This window comes from Polyodon spathula, unplaced genomic scaffold (assembly GCF_017654505.1).
Source record: "Polyodon spathula isolate WHYD16114869_AA unplaced genomic scaffold, ASM1765450v1 scaffolds_2373, whole genome shotgun sequence".
In the NCBI taxonomy this organism is placed as follows: domain Eukaryota; kingdom Metazoa; phylum Chordata; class Actinopteri; order Acipenseriformes; family Polyodontidae; genus Polyodon; species Polyodon spathula.
Window position 1 is genome coordinate 1 of NW_024473846.1, and position 15,915 is coordinate 15,915.

Below are 15,915 nucleotides of genomic sequence, written 5' to 3' on the forward strand. Positions count from 1 at the left end.
ATGTGTTGTACACGTGCCGAGTCATCGACCCCCCCACAAGAGACTTTTCCCCACAAATGGTGCCTAAATCTTCAATGAAAAGAAAAACACTGTTTTGCAAATTCAACGTTTTACTTATTTGTAGCACTTCCCAGTCTGCCTAACGTAACAGTTTTCTTTAATTTTTAGTAAAAGTATTTATAAATTGCATCCACACAATGCACCTGAGTAGTTACTGCATACACCTTTACCATTTGAGGAGAGTTTGTTACAAATTATACAGGACAATGTCGTTCCTGCAGCTACTATGACACTAGCATATATACCATAGTGCTTCCTTCCGCAATTAGATTATATTGCAATCTGTGTCTTTTAGCTCTGGTATTATGGGGTGAAGTAAGGATTTGCGCAAAGTGATTTGCGGGTGTAAAACCCCCGTAATGCTGCCGTAAATCGTGTTTTTCAGCCACAAAGTCTGATTTTACTGGGCGCTAAAAATGCGGCATTAATCCTTTAAAATGATATTGAAAAGCATTCAAATGGAGAAAATATATAATCGTGGAATGATTTATTCATTTGTTTATATATTAATTTATTTAAATATGTATTTATGTATGAGTGTATTGTATGTATTTTTCTTTGTGGCATAAAATATCCTACATACCTTCCAGAACATTATAGAGTCAAAATTAAAACAATAAACATGTAGTTGCTTTGCCATAATCTCATTCCCAGTTAGACAGCGCCACTTGATGGAAAGTGCTAGAATGACTGCTAGTTTGCCTGCTTCTCTGTTTCTGTCTTTGACCAGAATATCAGGGGAGAGCGGGAACACAGTCCCCCACTAGAAATACATCGAGATCCCCGCATTTGGGGAATTCGCGGGGGTCAACACAGACGTGCAATGGCCGAGCGTCGCCCTGGGTGAACCATTTGTTTGTTTGTTTGTTTTTCATTTAAGTGTTTTATTAAATTCTGCACAAAAATACAGATCTGCTTAAATGTTACCGTTTGTCACAAAATAGAGATCTAATACACCGTTCCCCCAAACCGTTAGCGCACGAATGAGACTAACTTATTACTATGAAAGAGACGAAACCAAGCGAGTCCTTCGCTTACGGCCATACCACCTTGAGAACGCCCGATCTCGTCTGATCTCGGAAGCTAAGCAAGGTCGGGCCTGGTTAGTACTTGGATGGGAGACCGCCTGGGAATACCAGGTGCTGTAAGCTTTTCTTTCTGCTGGGGTCGCTATATTTTCTTATTAACCTGGAAACTAAGGGTGAACATCGTTTTAATTTTACTTTTTTTCCCGTCCCATCACACACACACGAACAAATGGAGCAGTCATACAATATATTATAGTTTAGTAATCTCGTACACAGCATTATTCTTTCCTGAATTGGTGACAAAATGTCACCCATGAAGTTAAAGAAAACGTAAAAATAGAATAGGAAAAAAGCGTATTGAGAAGGAGACAATGCTTTATTATTTATTTATTTATTTATTTATTTTATTTCCTTGATACTGGCACTGCTGACATTACTTCTAGCCTTCTCAATATAAACACAGCAAAATACATGCGCAGGAAACACAGCAACTTTCCAGTACATTAAACTGTGCAAAACAATCTCCTTCCGAGTTTGACAACGCCACCTACTGGAAGCGTTGCGATTTTGCCTGCTTTTAAATTAGCCGCGTTTCTGGTTTTGACCACATCAGGGGAGAACGCGAACGCAATCCACCCCCTACAAGAAATTATGCAGTTGAAATTCCCAGGGTGAACCTCCTTCATGGTCATGGTATGTCTCCTGCGAGGTAAGTATGTGTTGTACACGTGCCGAGTCATCGACCCCCCCACAAGAGACTTTTCCCCACAAATGGTGCCTAAATCTTCAATGAAAAGAAAAACACTGTTTTGCAAATTCAACGTTTTACTTATTTGTAGCACTTCCCAGTCTGCCTAACGTAACAGTTTTCTTTAATTTTTAGTAAAAGTATTTATAAATTGCATCCACACAATGCACCTGAGTAGTTACTGCATACACCTTTACCATTTGAGGAGAGTTTGTTACAAATTATACAGGACAATGTCGTTCCTGCAGCTACTATGACACTAGCATATATACCATAGTGCTTCCTTCCGCAATTAGATTATATTGCAATCTGTGTCTTTTAGCTCTGGTATTATGGGGTGAAGTAAGGATTTGCGCAAAGTGATTTGCGGGTGTAAAACCCCCGTAATGCTGCCGTAAATCGTGTTTTTCAGCCACAAAGTCTGATTTTACTGGGCGCTAAAAATGCGGCATTAATCCTTTAAAATGATATTGAAATGCATTCAAATGGAGAAAATATATAATCGTGGAATGATTTATTCATTTGTTTATATATTAATTTATTTAAATATGTATTTATGTATGAGTGTATTGTATGTATTTTTCTTTGTGGCATAAAATATCCTACATACCTTCCAGAACATTATAGAGTCAAAATTAAAACAATAAACATGTAGTTGCTTTGCCATAATCTCATTCCCAGTTAGACAGCGCCACTTGATGGAAAGTGCTAGAATGACTGCTAGTTTGCCTGCTTCTCTGTTTCTGTCTTTGACCAGAATATCAGGGGAGAGCGGGAACACAGTCCCCCACTAGAAATACATCGAGATCCCCGCATTTGGGGAATTCGCGGGGGTCAACACAGACGTGCAATGGCCGAGCGTCGCCCTGGGTGAACCATTTGTTTGTTTGTTTGTTTTTCATTTAAGTGTTTTATTAAATTCTGCACAAAAATACAGATCTGCTTAAATGTTACCGTTTGTCACAAAATAGAGATCTAATACACCGTTCCCCCAAACCGTTAGCGCACGAATGAGACTAACTTATTACTATGAAAGAGACGAAACCAAGCGAGTCCTTCGCTTACGGCCATACCACCTTGAGAACGCCCGATCTCGTCTGATCTCGGAAGCTAAGCAAGGTCGGGCCTGGTTAGTACTTGGATGGGAGACCGCCTGGGAATACCAGGTGCTGTAAGCTTTTCTTTCTGCTGGGGTCGCTATATTTTCTTATTAACCTGGAAACTAAGGGTGAACATCGTTTTAATTTTACTTTTTTTCCCGTCCCATCACACACACACGAACAAATGGAGCAGTCATACAATATATTATAGTTTAGTAATCTCGTACACAGCATTATTCTTTCCTGAATTGGTGACAAAATGTCACCCATGAAGTTAAAGAAAACGTAAAAATAGAATAGGAAAAAAGCGTATTGAGAAGGAGACAATGCTTTATTATTTATTTATTTATTTATTTATTTATTTCCTTGATACTGGCACTGCTGACATTACTTCTAGCCTTCTCAATATAAACACAGCAAAATACATGCGCAGGAAACACAGCAACTTTCCAGTACATTAAACTGTGCAAAACAATCTCCTTCCGAGTTTGACAACGCCACCTACTGGAAGCGTTGCGATTTTGCCTGCTTTTAAATTAGCCGCGTTTCTGGTTTTGACCACATCAGGGGAGAACGCGAACGCAATCCACCCCCTACAAGAAATTATGCAGTTGAAATTCCCAGGGTGAACCTCCTTCATGGTCATGGTATGTCTCCTGCGAGGTAAGTATGTGTTGTACACGTGCCGAGTCATCGACCCCCCCACAAGAGACTTTTCCCCACAAATGGTGCCTAAATCTTCAATGAAAAGAAAAACACTGTTTTGCAAATTCAACGTTTTACTTATTTGTAGCACTTCCCAGTCTGCCTAACGTAACAGTTTTCTTTAATTTTTAGTAAAAGTATTTATAAATTGCATCCACACAATGCACCTGAGTAGTTACTGCATACACCTTTACCATTTGAGGAGAGTTTGTTACAAATTATACAGGACAATGTCGTTCCTGCAGCTACTATGACACTAGCATATATACCATAGTGCTTCCTTCCGCAATTAGATTATATTGCAATCTGTGTCTTTTAGCTCTGGTATTATGGGGTGAAGTAAGGATTTGCGCAAAGTGATTTGCGGGTGTAAAACCCCCGTAATGCTGCCGTAAATCGTGTTTTTCAGCCACAAAGTCTGATTTTACTGGGCGCTAAAAATGCGGCATTAATCCTTTAAAATGATATTGAAATGCATTCAAATGGAGAAAATATATAATCGTGGAATGATTTATTCATTTGTTTATATATTAATTTATTTAAATATGTATTTATGTATGAGTGTATTGTATGTATTTTTCTTTGTGGCATAAAATATCCTACATACCTTCCAGAACATTATAGAGTCAAAATTAAAACAATAAACATGTAGTTGCTTTGCCATAATCTCATTCCCAGTTAGACAGCGCCACTTGATGGAAAGTGCTAGAATGACTGCTAGTTTGCCTGCTTCTCTGTTTCTGTCTTTGACCAGAATATCAGGGGAGAGCGGGAACACAGTCCCCCACTAGAAATACATCGAGATCCCCGCATTTGGGGAATTCGCGGGGGTCAACACAGACGTGCAATGGCCGAGCGTCGCCCTGGGTGAACCATTTGTTTGTTTGTTTGTTTTTCATTTAAGTGTTTTATTAAATTCTGCACAAAAATACAGATCTGCTTAAATGTTACCGTTTGTCACAAAATAGAGATCTAATACACCGTTCCCCCAAACCGTTAGCGCACGAATGAGACTAACTTATTACTATGAAAGAGACGAAACCAAGCGAGTCCTTCGCTTACGGCCATACCACCTTGAGAACGCCCGATCTCGTCTGATCTCGGAAGCTAAGCAAGGTCGGGCCTGGTTAGTACTTGGATGGGAGACCGCCTGGGAATACCAGGTGCTGTAAGCTTTTCTTTCTGCTGGGGTCGCTATATTTTCTTATTAACCTGGAAACTAAGGGTGAACATCGTTTTAATTTTACTTTTTTTCCCGTCCCATCACACACACACGAACAAATGGAGCAGTCATACAATATATTATAGTTTAGTAATCTCGTACACAGCATTATTCTTTCCTGAATTGGTGACAAAATGTCACCCATGAAGTTAAAGAAAACGTAAAAATAGAATAGGAAAAAAGCGTATTGAGAAGGAGACAATGCTTTATTATTTATTTATTTATTTATTTATTTATTTCCTTGATACTGGCACTGCTGACATTACTTCTAGCCTTCTCAATATAAACACAGCAAAATACATGCGCAGGAAACACAGCAACTTTCCAGTACATTAAACTGTGCAAAACAATCTCCTTCCGAGTTTGACAACGCCACCTACTGGAAGCGTTGCGATTTTGCCTGCTTTTAAATTAGCCGCGTTTCTGGTTTTGACCACATCAGGGGAGAACGCGAACGCAATCCACCCCCTACAAGAAATTATGCAGTTGAAATTCCCAGGGTGAACCTCCTTCATGGTCATGGTATGTCTCCTGCGAGGTAAGTATGTGTTGTACACGTGCCGAGTCATCGACCCCCCCACAAGAGACTTTTCCCCACAAATGGTGCCTAAATCTTCAATGAAAAGAAAAACACTGTTTTGCAAATTCAACGTTTTACTTATTTGTAGCACTTCCCAGTCTGCCTAACGTAACAGTTTTCTTTAATTTTTAGTAAAAGTATTTATAAATTGCATCCACACAATGCACCTGAGTAGTTACTGCATACACCTTTACCATTTGAGGAGAGTTTGTTACAAATTATACAGGACAATGTCGTTCCTGCAGCTACTATGACACTAGCATATATACCATAGTGCTTCCTTCCGCAATTAGATTATATTGCAATCTGTGTCTTTTAGCTCTGGTATTATGGGGTGAAGTAAGGATTTGCGCAAAGTGATTTGCGGGTGTAAAACCCCCGTAATGCTGCCGTAAATCGTGTTTTTCAGCCACAAAGTCTGATTTTACTGGGCGCTAAAAATGCGGCATTAATCCTTTAAAATGATATTGAAATGCATTCAAATGGAGAAAATATATAATCGTGGAATGATTTATTCATTTGTTTATATATTAATTTATTTAAATATGTATTTATGTATGAGTGTATTGTATGTATTTTTCTTTGTGGCATAAAATATCCTACATACCTTCCAGAACATTATAGAGTCAAAATTAAAACAATAAACATGTAGTTGCTTTGCCATAATCTCATTCCCAGTTAGACAGCGCCACTTGATGGAAAGTGCTAGAATGACTGCTAGTTTGCCTGCTTCTCTGTTTCTGTCTTTGACCAGAATATCAGGGGAGAGCGGGAACACAGTCCCCCACTAGAAATACATCGAGATCCCCGCATTTGGGGAATTCGCGGGGGTCAACACAGACGTGCAATGGCCGAGCGTCGCCCTGGGTGAACCATTTGTTTGTTTGTTTGTTTTTCATTTAAGTGTTTTATTAAATTCTGCACAAAAATACAGATCTGCTTAAATGTTACCGTTTGTCACAAAATAGAGATCTAATACACCGTTCCCCCAAACCGTTAGCGCACGAATGAGACTAACTTATTACTATGAAAGAGACGAAACCAAGCGAGTCCTTCGCTTACGGCCATACCACCTTGAGAACGCCCGATCTCGTCTGATCTCGGAAGCTAAGCAAGGTCGGGCCTGGTTAGTACTTGGATGGGAGACCGCCTGGGAATACCAGGTGCTGTAAGCTTTTCTTTCTGCTGGGGTCGCTATATTTTCTTATTAACCTGGAAACTAAGGGTGAACATCGTTTTAATTTTACTTTTTTTCCCGTCCCATCACACACACACGAACAAATGGAGCAGTCATACAATATATTATAGTTTAGTAATCTCGTACACAGCATTATTCTTTCCTGAATTGGTGACAAAATGTCACCCATGAAGTTAAAGAAAACGTAAAAATAGAATAGGAAAAAAGCGTATTGAGAAGGAGACAATGCTTTATTATTTATTTATTTATTTATTTATTTATTTCCTTGATACTGGCACTGCTGACATTACTTCTAGCCTTCTCAATATAAACACAGCAAAATACATGCGCAGGAAACACAGCAACTTTCCAGTACATTAAACTGTGCAAAACAATCTCCTTCCGAGTTTGACAACGCCACCTACTGGAAGCGTTGCGATTTTGCCTGCTTTTAAATTAGCCGCGTTTCTGGTTTTGACCACATCAGGGGAGAACGCGAACGCAATCCACCCCCTACAAGAAATTATGCAGTTGAAATTCCCAGGGTGAACCTCCTTCATGGTCATGGTATGTCTCCTGCGAGGTAAGTATGTGTTGTACACGTGCCGAGTCATCGACCCCCCCACAAGAGACTTTTCCCCACAAATGGTGCCTAAATCTTCAATGAAAAGAAAAACACTGTTTTGCAAATTCAACGTTTTACTTATTTGTAGCACTTCCCAGTCTGCCTAACGTAACAGTTTTCTTTAATTTTTAGTAAAAGTATTTATAAATTGCATCCACACAATGCACCTGAGTAGTTACTGCATACACCTTTACCATTTGAGGAGAGTTTGTTACAAATTATACAGGACAATGTCGTTCCTGCAGCTACTATGACACTAGCATATATACCATAGTGCTTCCTTCCGCAATTAGATTATATTGCAATCTGTGTCTTTTAGCTCTGGTATTATGGGGTGAAGTAAGGATTTGCGCAAAGTGATTTGCGGGTGTAAAACCCCCGTAATGCTGCCGTAAATCGTGTTTTTCAGCCACAAAGTCTGATTTTACTGGGCGCTAAAAATGCGGCATTAATCCTTTAAAATGATATTGAAAAGCATTCAAATGGAGAAAATATATAATCGTGGAATGATTTATTCATTTGTTTATATATTAATTTATTTAAATATGTATTTATGTATGAGTGTATTGTATGTATTTTTCTTTGTGGCATAAAATATCCTACATACCTTCCAGAACATTATAGAGTCAAAATTAAAACAATAAACATGTAGTTGCTTTGCCATAATCTCATTCCCAGTTAGACAGCGCCACTTGATGGAAAGTGCTAGAATGACTGCTAGTTTGCCTGCTTCTCTGTTTCTGTCTTTGACCAGAATATCAGGGGAGAGCGGGAACACAGTCCCCCACTAGAAATACATCGAGATCCCCGCATTTGGGGAATTCGCGGGGGTCAACACAGACGTGCAATGGCCGAGCGTCGCCCTGGGTGAACCATTTGTTTGTTTGTTTGTTTTTCATTTAAGTGTTTTATTAAATTCTGCACAAAAATACAGATCTGCTTAAATGTTACCGTTTGTCACAAAATAGAGATCTAATACACCGTTCCCCCAAACCGTTAGCGCACGAATGAGACTAACTTATTACTATGAAAGAGACGAAACCAAGCGAGTCCTTCGCTTACGGCCATACCACCTTGAGAACGCCCGATCTCGTCTGATCTCGGAAGCTAAGCAAGGTCGGGCCTGGTTAGTACTTGGATGGGAGACCGCCTGGGAATACCAGGTGCTGTAAGCTTTTCTTTCTGCTGGGGTCGCTATATTTTCTTATTAACCTGGAAACTAAGGGTGAACATCGTTTTAATTTTACTTTTTTTCCCGTCCCATCACACACACACGAACAAATGGAGCAGTCATACAATATATTATAGTTTAGTAATCTCGTACACAGCATTATTCTTTCCTGAATTGGTGACAAAATGTCACCCATGAAGTTAAAGAAAACGTAAAAATAGAATAGGAAAAAAGCGTATTGAGAAGGAGACAATGCTTTATTATTTATTTATTTATTTATTTCCTTGATACTGGCACTGCTGACATTACTTCTAGCCTTCTCAATATAAACACAGCAAAATACATGCGCAGGAAACACAGCAACTTTCCAGTACATTAAACTGTGCAAAACAATCTCCTTCCGAGTTTGACAACGCCACCTACTGGAAGCGTTGCGATTTTGCCTGCTTTTAAATTAGCCGCGTTTCTGGTTTTGACCACATCAGGGGAGAACGCGAACGCAATCCACCCCCTACAAGAAATTATGCAGTTGAAATTCCCAGGGTGAACCTCCTTCATGGTCATGGTATGTCTCCTGCGAGGTAAGTATGTGTTGTACACGTGCCGAGTCATCGACCCCCCCACAAGAGACTTTTCCCCACAAATGGTGCCTAAATCTTCAATGAAAAGAAAAACACTGTTTTGCAAATTCAACGTTTTACTTATTTGTAGCACTTCCCAGTCTGCCTAACGTAACAGTTTTCTTTAATTTTTAGTAAAAGTATTTATAAATTGCATCCACACAATGCACCTGAGTAGTTACTGCATACACCTTTACCATTTGAGGAGAGTTTGTTACAAATTATACAGGACAATGTCGTTCCTGCAGCTACTATGACACTAGCATATATACCATAGTGCTTCCTTCCGCAATTAGATTATATTGCAATCTGTGTCTTTTAGCTCTGGTATTATGGGGTGAAGTAAGGATTTGCGCAAAGTGATTTGCGGGTGTAAAACCCCCGTAATGCTGCCGTAAATCGTGTTTTTCAGCCACAAAGTCTGATTTTACTGGGCGCTAAAAATGCGGCATTAATCCTTTAAAATGATATTGAAATGCATTCAAATGGAGAAAATATATAATCGTGGAATGATTTATTCATTTGTTTATATATTAATTTATTTAAATATGTATTTATGTATGAGTGTATTGTATGTATTTTTCTTTGTGGCATAAAATATCCTACATACCTTCCAGAACATTATAGAGTCAAAATTAAAACAATAAACATGTAGTTGCTTTGCCATAATCTCATTCCCAGTTAGACAGCGCCACTTGATGGAAAGTGCTAGAATGACTGCTAGTTTGCCTGCTTCTCTGTTTCTGTCTTTGACCAGAATATCAGGGGAGAGCGGGAACACAGTCCCCCACTAGAAATACATCGAGATCCCCGCATTTGGGGAATTCGCGGGGGTCAACACAGACGTGCAATGGCCGAGCGTCGCCCTGGGTGAACCATTTGTTTGTTTGTTTGTTTTTCATTTAAGTGTTTTATTAAATTCTGCACAAAAATACAGATCTGCTTAAATGTTACCGTTTGTCACAAAATAGAGATCTAATACACCGTTCCCCCAAACCGTTAGCGCACGAATGAGACTAACTTATTACTATGAAAGAGACGAAACCAAGCGAGTCCTTCGCTTACGGCCATACCACCTTGAGAACGCCCGATCTCGTCTGATCTCGGAAGCTAAGCAAGGTCGGGCCTGGTTAGTACTTGGATGGGAGACCGCCTGGGAATACCAGGTGCTGTAAGCTTTTCTTTCTGCTGGGGTCGCTATATTTTCTTATTAACCTGGAAACTAAGGGTGAACATCGTTTTAATTTTACTTTTTTTCCCGTCCCATCACACACACACGAACAAATGGAGCAGTCATACAATATATTATAGTTTAGTAATCTCGTACACAGCATTATTCTTTCCTGAATTGGTGACAAAATGTCACCCATGAAGTTAAAGAAAACGTAAAAATAGAATAGGAAAAAAGCGTATTGAGAAGGAGACAATGCTTTATTATTTATTTATTTATTTATTTATTTATTTATTTATTTCCTTGATACTGGCACTGCTGACATTACTTCTAGCCTTCTCAATATAAACACAGCAAAATACATGCGCAGGAAACACAGCAACTTTCCAGTACATTAAACTGTGCAAAACAATCTCCTTCCGAGTTTGACAACGCCACCTACTGGAAGCGTTGCGATTTTGCCTGCTTTTAAATTAGCCGCGTTTCTGGTTTTGACCACATCAGGGGAGAACGCGAACGCAATCCACCCCCTACAAGAAATTATGCAGTTGAAATTCCCAGGGTGAACCTCCTTCATGGTCATGGTATGTCTCCTGCGAGGTAAGTATGTGTTGTACACGTGCCGAGTCATCGACCCCCCCACAAGAGACTTTTCCCCACAAATGGTGCCTAAATCTTCAATGAAAAGAAAAACACTGTTTTGCAAATTCAACGTTTTACTTATTTGTAGCACTTCCCAGTCTGCCTAACGTAACAGTTTTCTTTAATTTTTAGTAAAAGTATTTATAAATTGCATCCACACAATGCACCTGAGTAGTTACTGCATACACCTTTACCATTTGAGGAGAGTTTGTTACAAATTATACAGGACAATGTCGTTCCTGCAGCTACTATGACACTAGCATATATACCATAGTGCTTCCTTCCGCAATTAGATTATATTGCAATCTGTGTCTTTTAGCTCTGGTATTATGGGGTGAAGTAAGGATTTGCGCAAAGTGATTTGCGGGTGTAAAACCCCCGTAATGCTGCCGTAAATCGTGTTTTTCAGCCACAAAGTCTGATTTTACTGGGCGCTAAAAATGCGGCATTAATCCTTTAAAATGATATTGAAATGCATTCAAATGGAGAAAATATATAATCGTGGAATGATTTATTCATTTGTTTATATATTAATTTATTTAAATATGTATTTATGTATGAGTGTATTGTATGTATTTTTCTTTGTGGCATAAAATATCCTACATACCTTCCAGAACATTATAGAGTCAAAATTAAAACAATAAACATGTAGTTGCTTTGCCATAATCTCATTCCCAGTTAGACAGCGCCACTTGATGGAAAGTGCTAGAATGACTGCTAGTTTGCCTGCTTCTCTGTTTCTGTCTTTGACCAGAATATCAGGGGAGAGCGGGAACACAGTCCCCCACTAGAAATACATCGAGATCCCCGCATTTGGGGAATTCGCGGGGGTCAACACAGACGTGCAATGGCCGAGCGTCGCCCTGGGTGAACCATTTGTTTGTTTGTTTGTTTTTCATTTAAGTGTTTTATTAAATTCTGCACAAAAATACAGATCTGCTTAAATGTTACCGTTTGTCACAAAATAGAGATCTAATACACCGTTCCCCCAAACCGTTAGCGCACGAATGAGACTAACTTATTACTATGAAAGAGACGAAACCAAGCGAGTCCTTCGCTTACGGCCATACCACCTTGAGAACGCCCGATCTCGTCTGATCTCGGAAGCTAAGCAAGGTCGGGCCTGGTTAGTACTTGGATGGGAGACCGCCTGGGAATACCAGGTGCTGTAAGCTTTTCTTTCTGCTGGGGTCGCTATATTTTCTTATTAACCTGGAAACTAAGGGTGAACATCGTTTTAATTTTACTTTTTTTCCCGTCCCATCACACACACACGAACAAATGGAGCAGTCATACAATATATTATAGTTTAGTAATCTCGTACACAGCATTATTCTTTCCTGAATTGGTGACAAAATGTCACCCATGAAGTTAAAGAAAACGTAAAAATAGAATAGGAAAAAAGCGTATTGAGAAGGAGACAATGCTTTATTATTTATTTATTTATTTATTATTTTTATTTATTTCCTTGATACTGGCACTGCTGACATTACTTCTAGCCTTCTCAATATAAACACAGCAAAATACATGCGCAGGAAACACAGCAACTTTCCAGTACATTAAACTGTGCAAAACAATCTCCTTCCGAGTTTGACAACGCCACCTACTGGAAGCGTTGCGATTTTGCCTGCTTTTAAATTAGCCGCGTTTCTGGTTTTGACCACATCAGGGGAGAACGCGAACGCAATCCACCCCCTACAAGAAATTATGCAGTTGAAATTCCCAGGGTGAACCTCCTTCATGGTCATGGTATGTCTCCTGCGAGGTAAGTATGTGTTGTACACGTGCCGAGTCATCGACCCCCCCACAAGAGACTTTTCCCCACAAATGGTGCCTAAATCTTCAATGAAAAGAAAAACACTGTTTTGCAAATTCAACGTTTTACTTATTTGTAGCACTTCCCAGTCTGCCTAACGTAACAGTTTTCTTTAATTTTTAGTAAAAGTATTTATAAATTGCATCCACACAATGCACCTGAGTAGTTACTGCATACACCTTTACCATTTGAGGAGAGTTTGTTACAAATTATACAGGACAATGTCGTTCCTGCAGCTACTATGACACTAGCATATATACCATAGTGCTTCCTTCCGCAATTAGATTATATTGCAATCTGTGTCTTTTAGCTCTGGTATTATGGGGTGAAGTAAGGATTTGCGCAAAGTGATTTGCGGGTGTAAAACCCCCGTAATGCTGCCGTAAATCGTGTTTTTCAGCCACAAAGTCTGATTTTACTGGGCGCTAAAAATGCGGCATTAATCCTTTAAAATGATATTGAAATGCATTCAAATGGAGAAAATATATAATCGTGGAATGATTTATTCATTTGTTTATATATTAATTTATTTAAATATGTATTTATGTATGAGTGTATTGTATGTATTTTTCTTTGTGGCATAAAATATCCTACATACCTTCCAGAACATTATAGAGTCAAAATTAAAACAATAAACATGTAGTTGCTTTGCCATAATCTCATTCCCAGTTAGACAGCGCCACTTGATGGAAAGTGCTAGAATGACTGCTAGTTTGCCTGCTTCTCTGTTTCTGTCTTTGACCAGAATATCAGGGGAGAGCGGGAACACAGTCCCCCACTAGAAATACATCGAGATCCCCGCATTTGGGGAATTCGCGGGGGTCAACACAGACGTGCAATGGCCGAGCGTCGCCCTGGGTGAACCATTTGTTTGTTTGTTTGTTTTTCATTTAAGTGTTTTATTAAATTCTGCACAAAAATACAGATCTGCTTAAATGTTACCGTTTGTCACAAAATAGAGATCTAATACACCGTTCCCCCAAACCGTTAGCGCACGAATGAGACTAACTTATTACTATGAAAGAGACGAAACCAAGCGAGTCCTTCGCTTACGGCCATACCACCTTGAGAACGCCCGATCTCGTCTGATCTCGGAAGCTAAGCAAGGTCGGGCCTGGTTAGTACTTGGATGGGAGACCGCCTGGGAATACCAGGTGCTGTAAGCTTTTCTTTCTGCTGGGGTCGCTATATTTTCTTATTAACCTGGAAACTAAGGGTGAACATCGTTTTAATTTTACTTTTTTTCCCGTCCCATCACACACACACGAACAAATGGAGCAGTCATACAATATATTATAGTTTAGTAATCTCGTACACAGCATTATTCTTTCCTGAATTGGTGACAAAATGTCACCCATGAAGTTAAAGAAAACGTAAAAATAGAATAGGAAAAAAGCGTATTGAGAAGGAGACAATGCTTTATTATTTATTTATTTATTTATTTATTTATTTCCTTGATACTGGCACTGCTGACATTACTTCTAGCCTTCTCAATATAAACACAGCAAAATACATGCGCAGGAAACACAGCAACTTTCCAGTACATTAAACTGTGCAAAACAATCTCCTTCCGAGTTTGACAACGCCACCTACTGGAAGCGTTGCGATTTTGCCTGCTTTTAAATTAGCCGCGTTTCTGGTTTTGACCACATCAGGGGAGAACGCGAACGCAATCCACCCCCTACAAGAAATTATGCAGTTGAAATTCCCAGGGTGAACCTCCTTCATGGTCATGGTATGTCTCCTGCGAGGTAAGTATGTGTTGTACACGTGCCGAGTCATCGACCCCCCCACAAGAGACTTTTCCCCACAAATGGTGCCTAAATCTTCAATGAAAAGAAAAACACTGTTTTGCAAATTCAACGTTTTACTTATTTGTAGCACTTCCCAGTCTGCCTAACGTAACAGTTTTCTTTAATTTTTAGTAAAAGTATTTATAAATTGCATCCACACAATGCACCTGAGTAGTTACTGCATACACCTTTACCATTTGAGGAGAGTTTGTTACAAATTATACAGGACAATGTCGTTCCTGCAGCTACTATGACACTAGCATATATACCATAGTGCTTCCTTCCGCAATTAGATTATATTGCAATCTGTGTCTTTTAGCTCTGGTATTATGGGGTGAAGTAAGGATTTGCGCAAAGTGATTTGCGGGTGTAAAACCCCCGTAATGCTGCCGTAAATCGTGTTTTTCAGCCACAAAGTCTGATTTTACTGGGCGCTAAAAATGCGGCATTAATCCTTTAAAATGATATTGAAATGCATTCAAATGGAGAAAATATATAATCGTGGAATGATTTATTCATTTGTTTATATATTAATTTATTTAAATATGTATTTATGTATGAGTGTATTGTATGTATTTTTCTTTGTGGCATAAAATATCCTACATACCTTCCAGAACATTATAGAGTCAAAATTAAAACAATAAACATGTAGTTGCTTTGCCATAATCTCATTCCCAGTTAGACAGCGCCACTTGATGGAAAGTGCTAGAATGACTGCTAGTTTGCCTGCTTCTCTGTTTCTGTCTTTGACCAGAATATCAGGGGAGAGCGGGAACACAGTCCCCCACTAGAAATACATCGAGATCCCCGCATTTGGGGAATTCGCGGGGGTCAACACAGACGTGCAATGGCCGAGCGTCGCCCTGGGTGAACCATTTGTTTGTTTGTTTGTTTTTCATTTAAGTGTTTTATTAAATTCTGCACAAAAATACAGATCTGCTTAAATGTTACCGTTTGTCACAAAATAGAGATCTAATACACCGTTCCCCCAAACCGTTAGCGCACGAATGAGACTAACTTATTACTATGAAAGAGACGAAACCAAGTGAGTCCTTCGCTTACGGCCATACCACCTTGAGAACGCCCGATCTCGTCTGATCTCGGAAGCTAAGCAAGGTCGGGCCTGGTTAGTACTTGGATGGGAGACCGCCTGGGAATACCAGGTGCTGTAAGCTTTTCTTTCTGCTGGGGTCGCTATATTTTCTTATTAACCTGGAAACTAAGGGTGAACATCGTTTTAATTTTACTTTTTTTCCCGTCCCATCACACACACACGAACAAATGGAGCAGTCATACAATATATTATAGTTTAGTAATCTCGTACACAGCATTATTCTTTCCTGAATTGGTGACAAAATGTCACCCATGAAGTTAAAGAAAACGTAAAAATAGAATAGGAAAAAAGCGTATTGAGAAGGAGACAATGCTTTATTATTTATTTATTTATTTATTTATTT

At 39.3% G+C, this 15,915-nt stretch overlaps 9 non-coding genes and 17 pseudogenes across 9 annotated transcripts; 9 read left to right on the forward strand and 17 right to left on the reverse strand.

Moving 5' to 3' along the window:
• Positions 1-795: 795 nt before the first annotated feature.
• Positions 796-943, reverse strand: LOC121310737 (annotated as a pseudogene).
• A 149-nt stretch (positions 944-1,092) lies between these two features.
• On the forward strand, positions 1,093-1,211 carry LOC121310712. The gene has a single exon (XR_005948926.1). It is a non-coding gene; the product is annotated as a 5S ribosomal RNA (ribosomal RNA).
• A 487-nt stretch (positions 1,212-1,698) lies between these two features.
• Positions 1,699-1,805, reverse strand: LOC121310725 (annotated as a pseudogene).
• A 793-nt stretch (positions 1,806-2,598) lies between these two features.
• On the reverse strand, positions 2,599-2,746 carry LOC121310738 (annotated as a pseudogene).
• A 149-nt stretch (positions 2,747-2,895) lies between these two features.
• LOC121310724 lies at positions 2,896-3,014 on the forward strand. The gene has a single exon (XR_005948937.1). It is a non-coding gene; the product is annotated as a 5S ribosomal RNA (ribosomal RNA).
• Positions 3,015-3,500: 486 nt separating this feature from the next.
• LOC121310726 lies at positions 3,501-3,607 on the reverse strand (annotated as a pseudogene).
• A 793-nt stretch (positions 3,608-4,400) lies between these two features.
• On the reverse strand, positions 4,401-4,548 carry LOC121310739 (annotated as a pseudogene).
• Positions 4,549-4,697: 149 nt separating this feature from the next.
• LOC121310736 lies at positions 4,698-4,816 on the forward strand. The gene has a single exon (XR_005948938.1). It is a non-coding gene; the product is annotated as a 5S ribosomal RNA (ribosomal RNA).
• Positions 4,817-5,302: 486 nt separating this feature from the next.
• Positions 5,303-5,409, reverse strand: LOC121310727 (annotated as a pseudogene).
• A 793-nt stretch (positions 5,410-6,202) lies between these two features.
• Positions 6,203-6,350, reverse strand: LOC121310740 (annotated as a pseudogene).
• Positions 6,351-6,499: 149 nt separating this feature from the next.
• Positions 6,500-6,618, forward strand: LOC121310747. The gene has a single exon (XR_005948939.1). It is a non-coding gene; the product is annotated as a 5S ribosomal RNA (ribosomal RNA).
• Positions 6,619-7,104: 486 nt separating this feature from the next.
• LOC121310728 lies at positions 7,105-7,211 on the reverse strand (annotated as a pseudogene).
• Positions 7,212-8,004: 793 nt separating this feature from the next.
• On the reverse strand, positions 8,005-8,152 carry LOC121310741 (annotated as a pseudogene).
• A 149-nt stretch (positions 8,153-8,301) lies between these two features.
• LOC121310753 lies at positions 8,302-8,420 on the forward strand. The gene has a single exon (XR_005948940.1). It is a non-coding gene; the product is annotated as a 5S ribosomal RNA (ribosomal RNA).
• Positions 8,421-8,898: 478 nt separating this feature from the next.
• LOC121310730 lies at positions 8,899-9,005 on the reverse strand (annotated as a pseudogene).
• Positions 9,006-9,798: 793 nt separating this feature from the next.
• Positions 9,799-9,946, reverse strand: LOC121310742 (annotated as a pseudogene).
• Positions 9,947-10,095: 149 nt separating this feature from the next.
• LOC121310714 lies at positions 10,096-10,214 on the forward strand. The gene has a single exon (XR_005948927.1). It is a non-coding gene; the product is annotated as a 5S ribosomal RNA (ribosomal RNA).
• Positions 10,215-10,708: 494 nt separating this feature from the next.
• Positions 10,709-10,815, reverse strand: LOC121310731 (annotated as a pseudogene).
• Positions 10,816-11,608: 793 nt separating this feature from the next.
• Positions 11,609-11,756, reverse strand: LOC121310743 (annotated as a pseudogene).
• A 149-nt stretch (positions 11,757-11,905) lies between these two features.
• On the forward strand, positions 11,906-12,024 carry LOC121310715. Its single transcript, XR_005948928.1, has one exon. It is a non-coding gene; the product is annotated as a 5S ribosomal RNA (ribosomal RNA).
• A 491-nt stretch (positions 12,025-12,515) lies between these two features.
• On the reverse strand, positions 12,516-12,622 carry LOC121310732 (annotated as a pseudogene).
• A 793-nt stretch (positions 12,623-13,415) lies between these two features.
• On the reverse strand, positions 13,416-13,563 carry LOC121310744 (annotated as a pseudogene).
• Positions 13,564-13,712: 149 nt separating this feature from the next.
• On the forward strand, positions 13,713-13,831 carry LOC121310716. Its single transcript, XR_005948929.1, has one exon. It is a non-coding gene; the product is annotated as a 5S ribosomal RNA (ribosomal RNA).
• A 486-nt stretch (positions 13,832-14,317) lies between these two features.
• On the reverse strand, positions 14,318-14,424 carry LOC121310733 (annotated as a pseudogene).
• Positions 14,425-15,217: 793 nt separating this feature from the next.
• LOC121310745 lies at positions 15,218-15,365 on the reverse strand (annotated as a pseudogene).
• A 149-nt stretch (positions 15,366-15,514) lies between these two features.
• Positions 15,515-15,633, forward strand: LOC121310717. Its single transcript, XR_005948930.1, has one exon. It is a non-coding gene; the product is annotated as a 5S ribosomal RNA (ribosomal RNA).
• Positions 15,634-15,915: the final 282 nt, after the last annotated feature.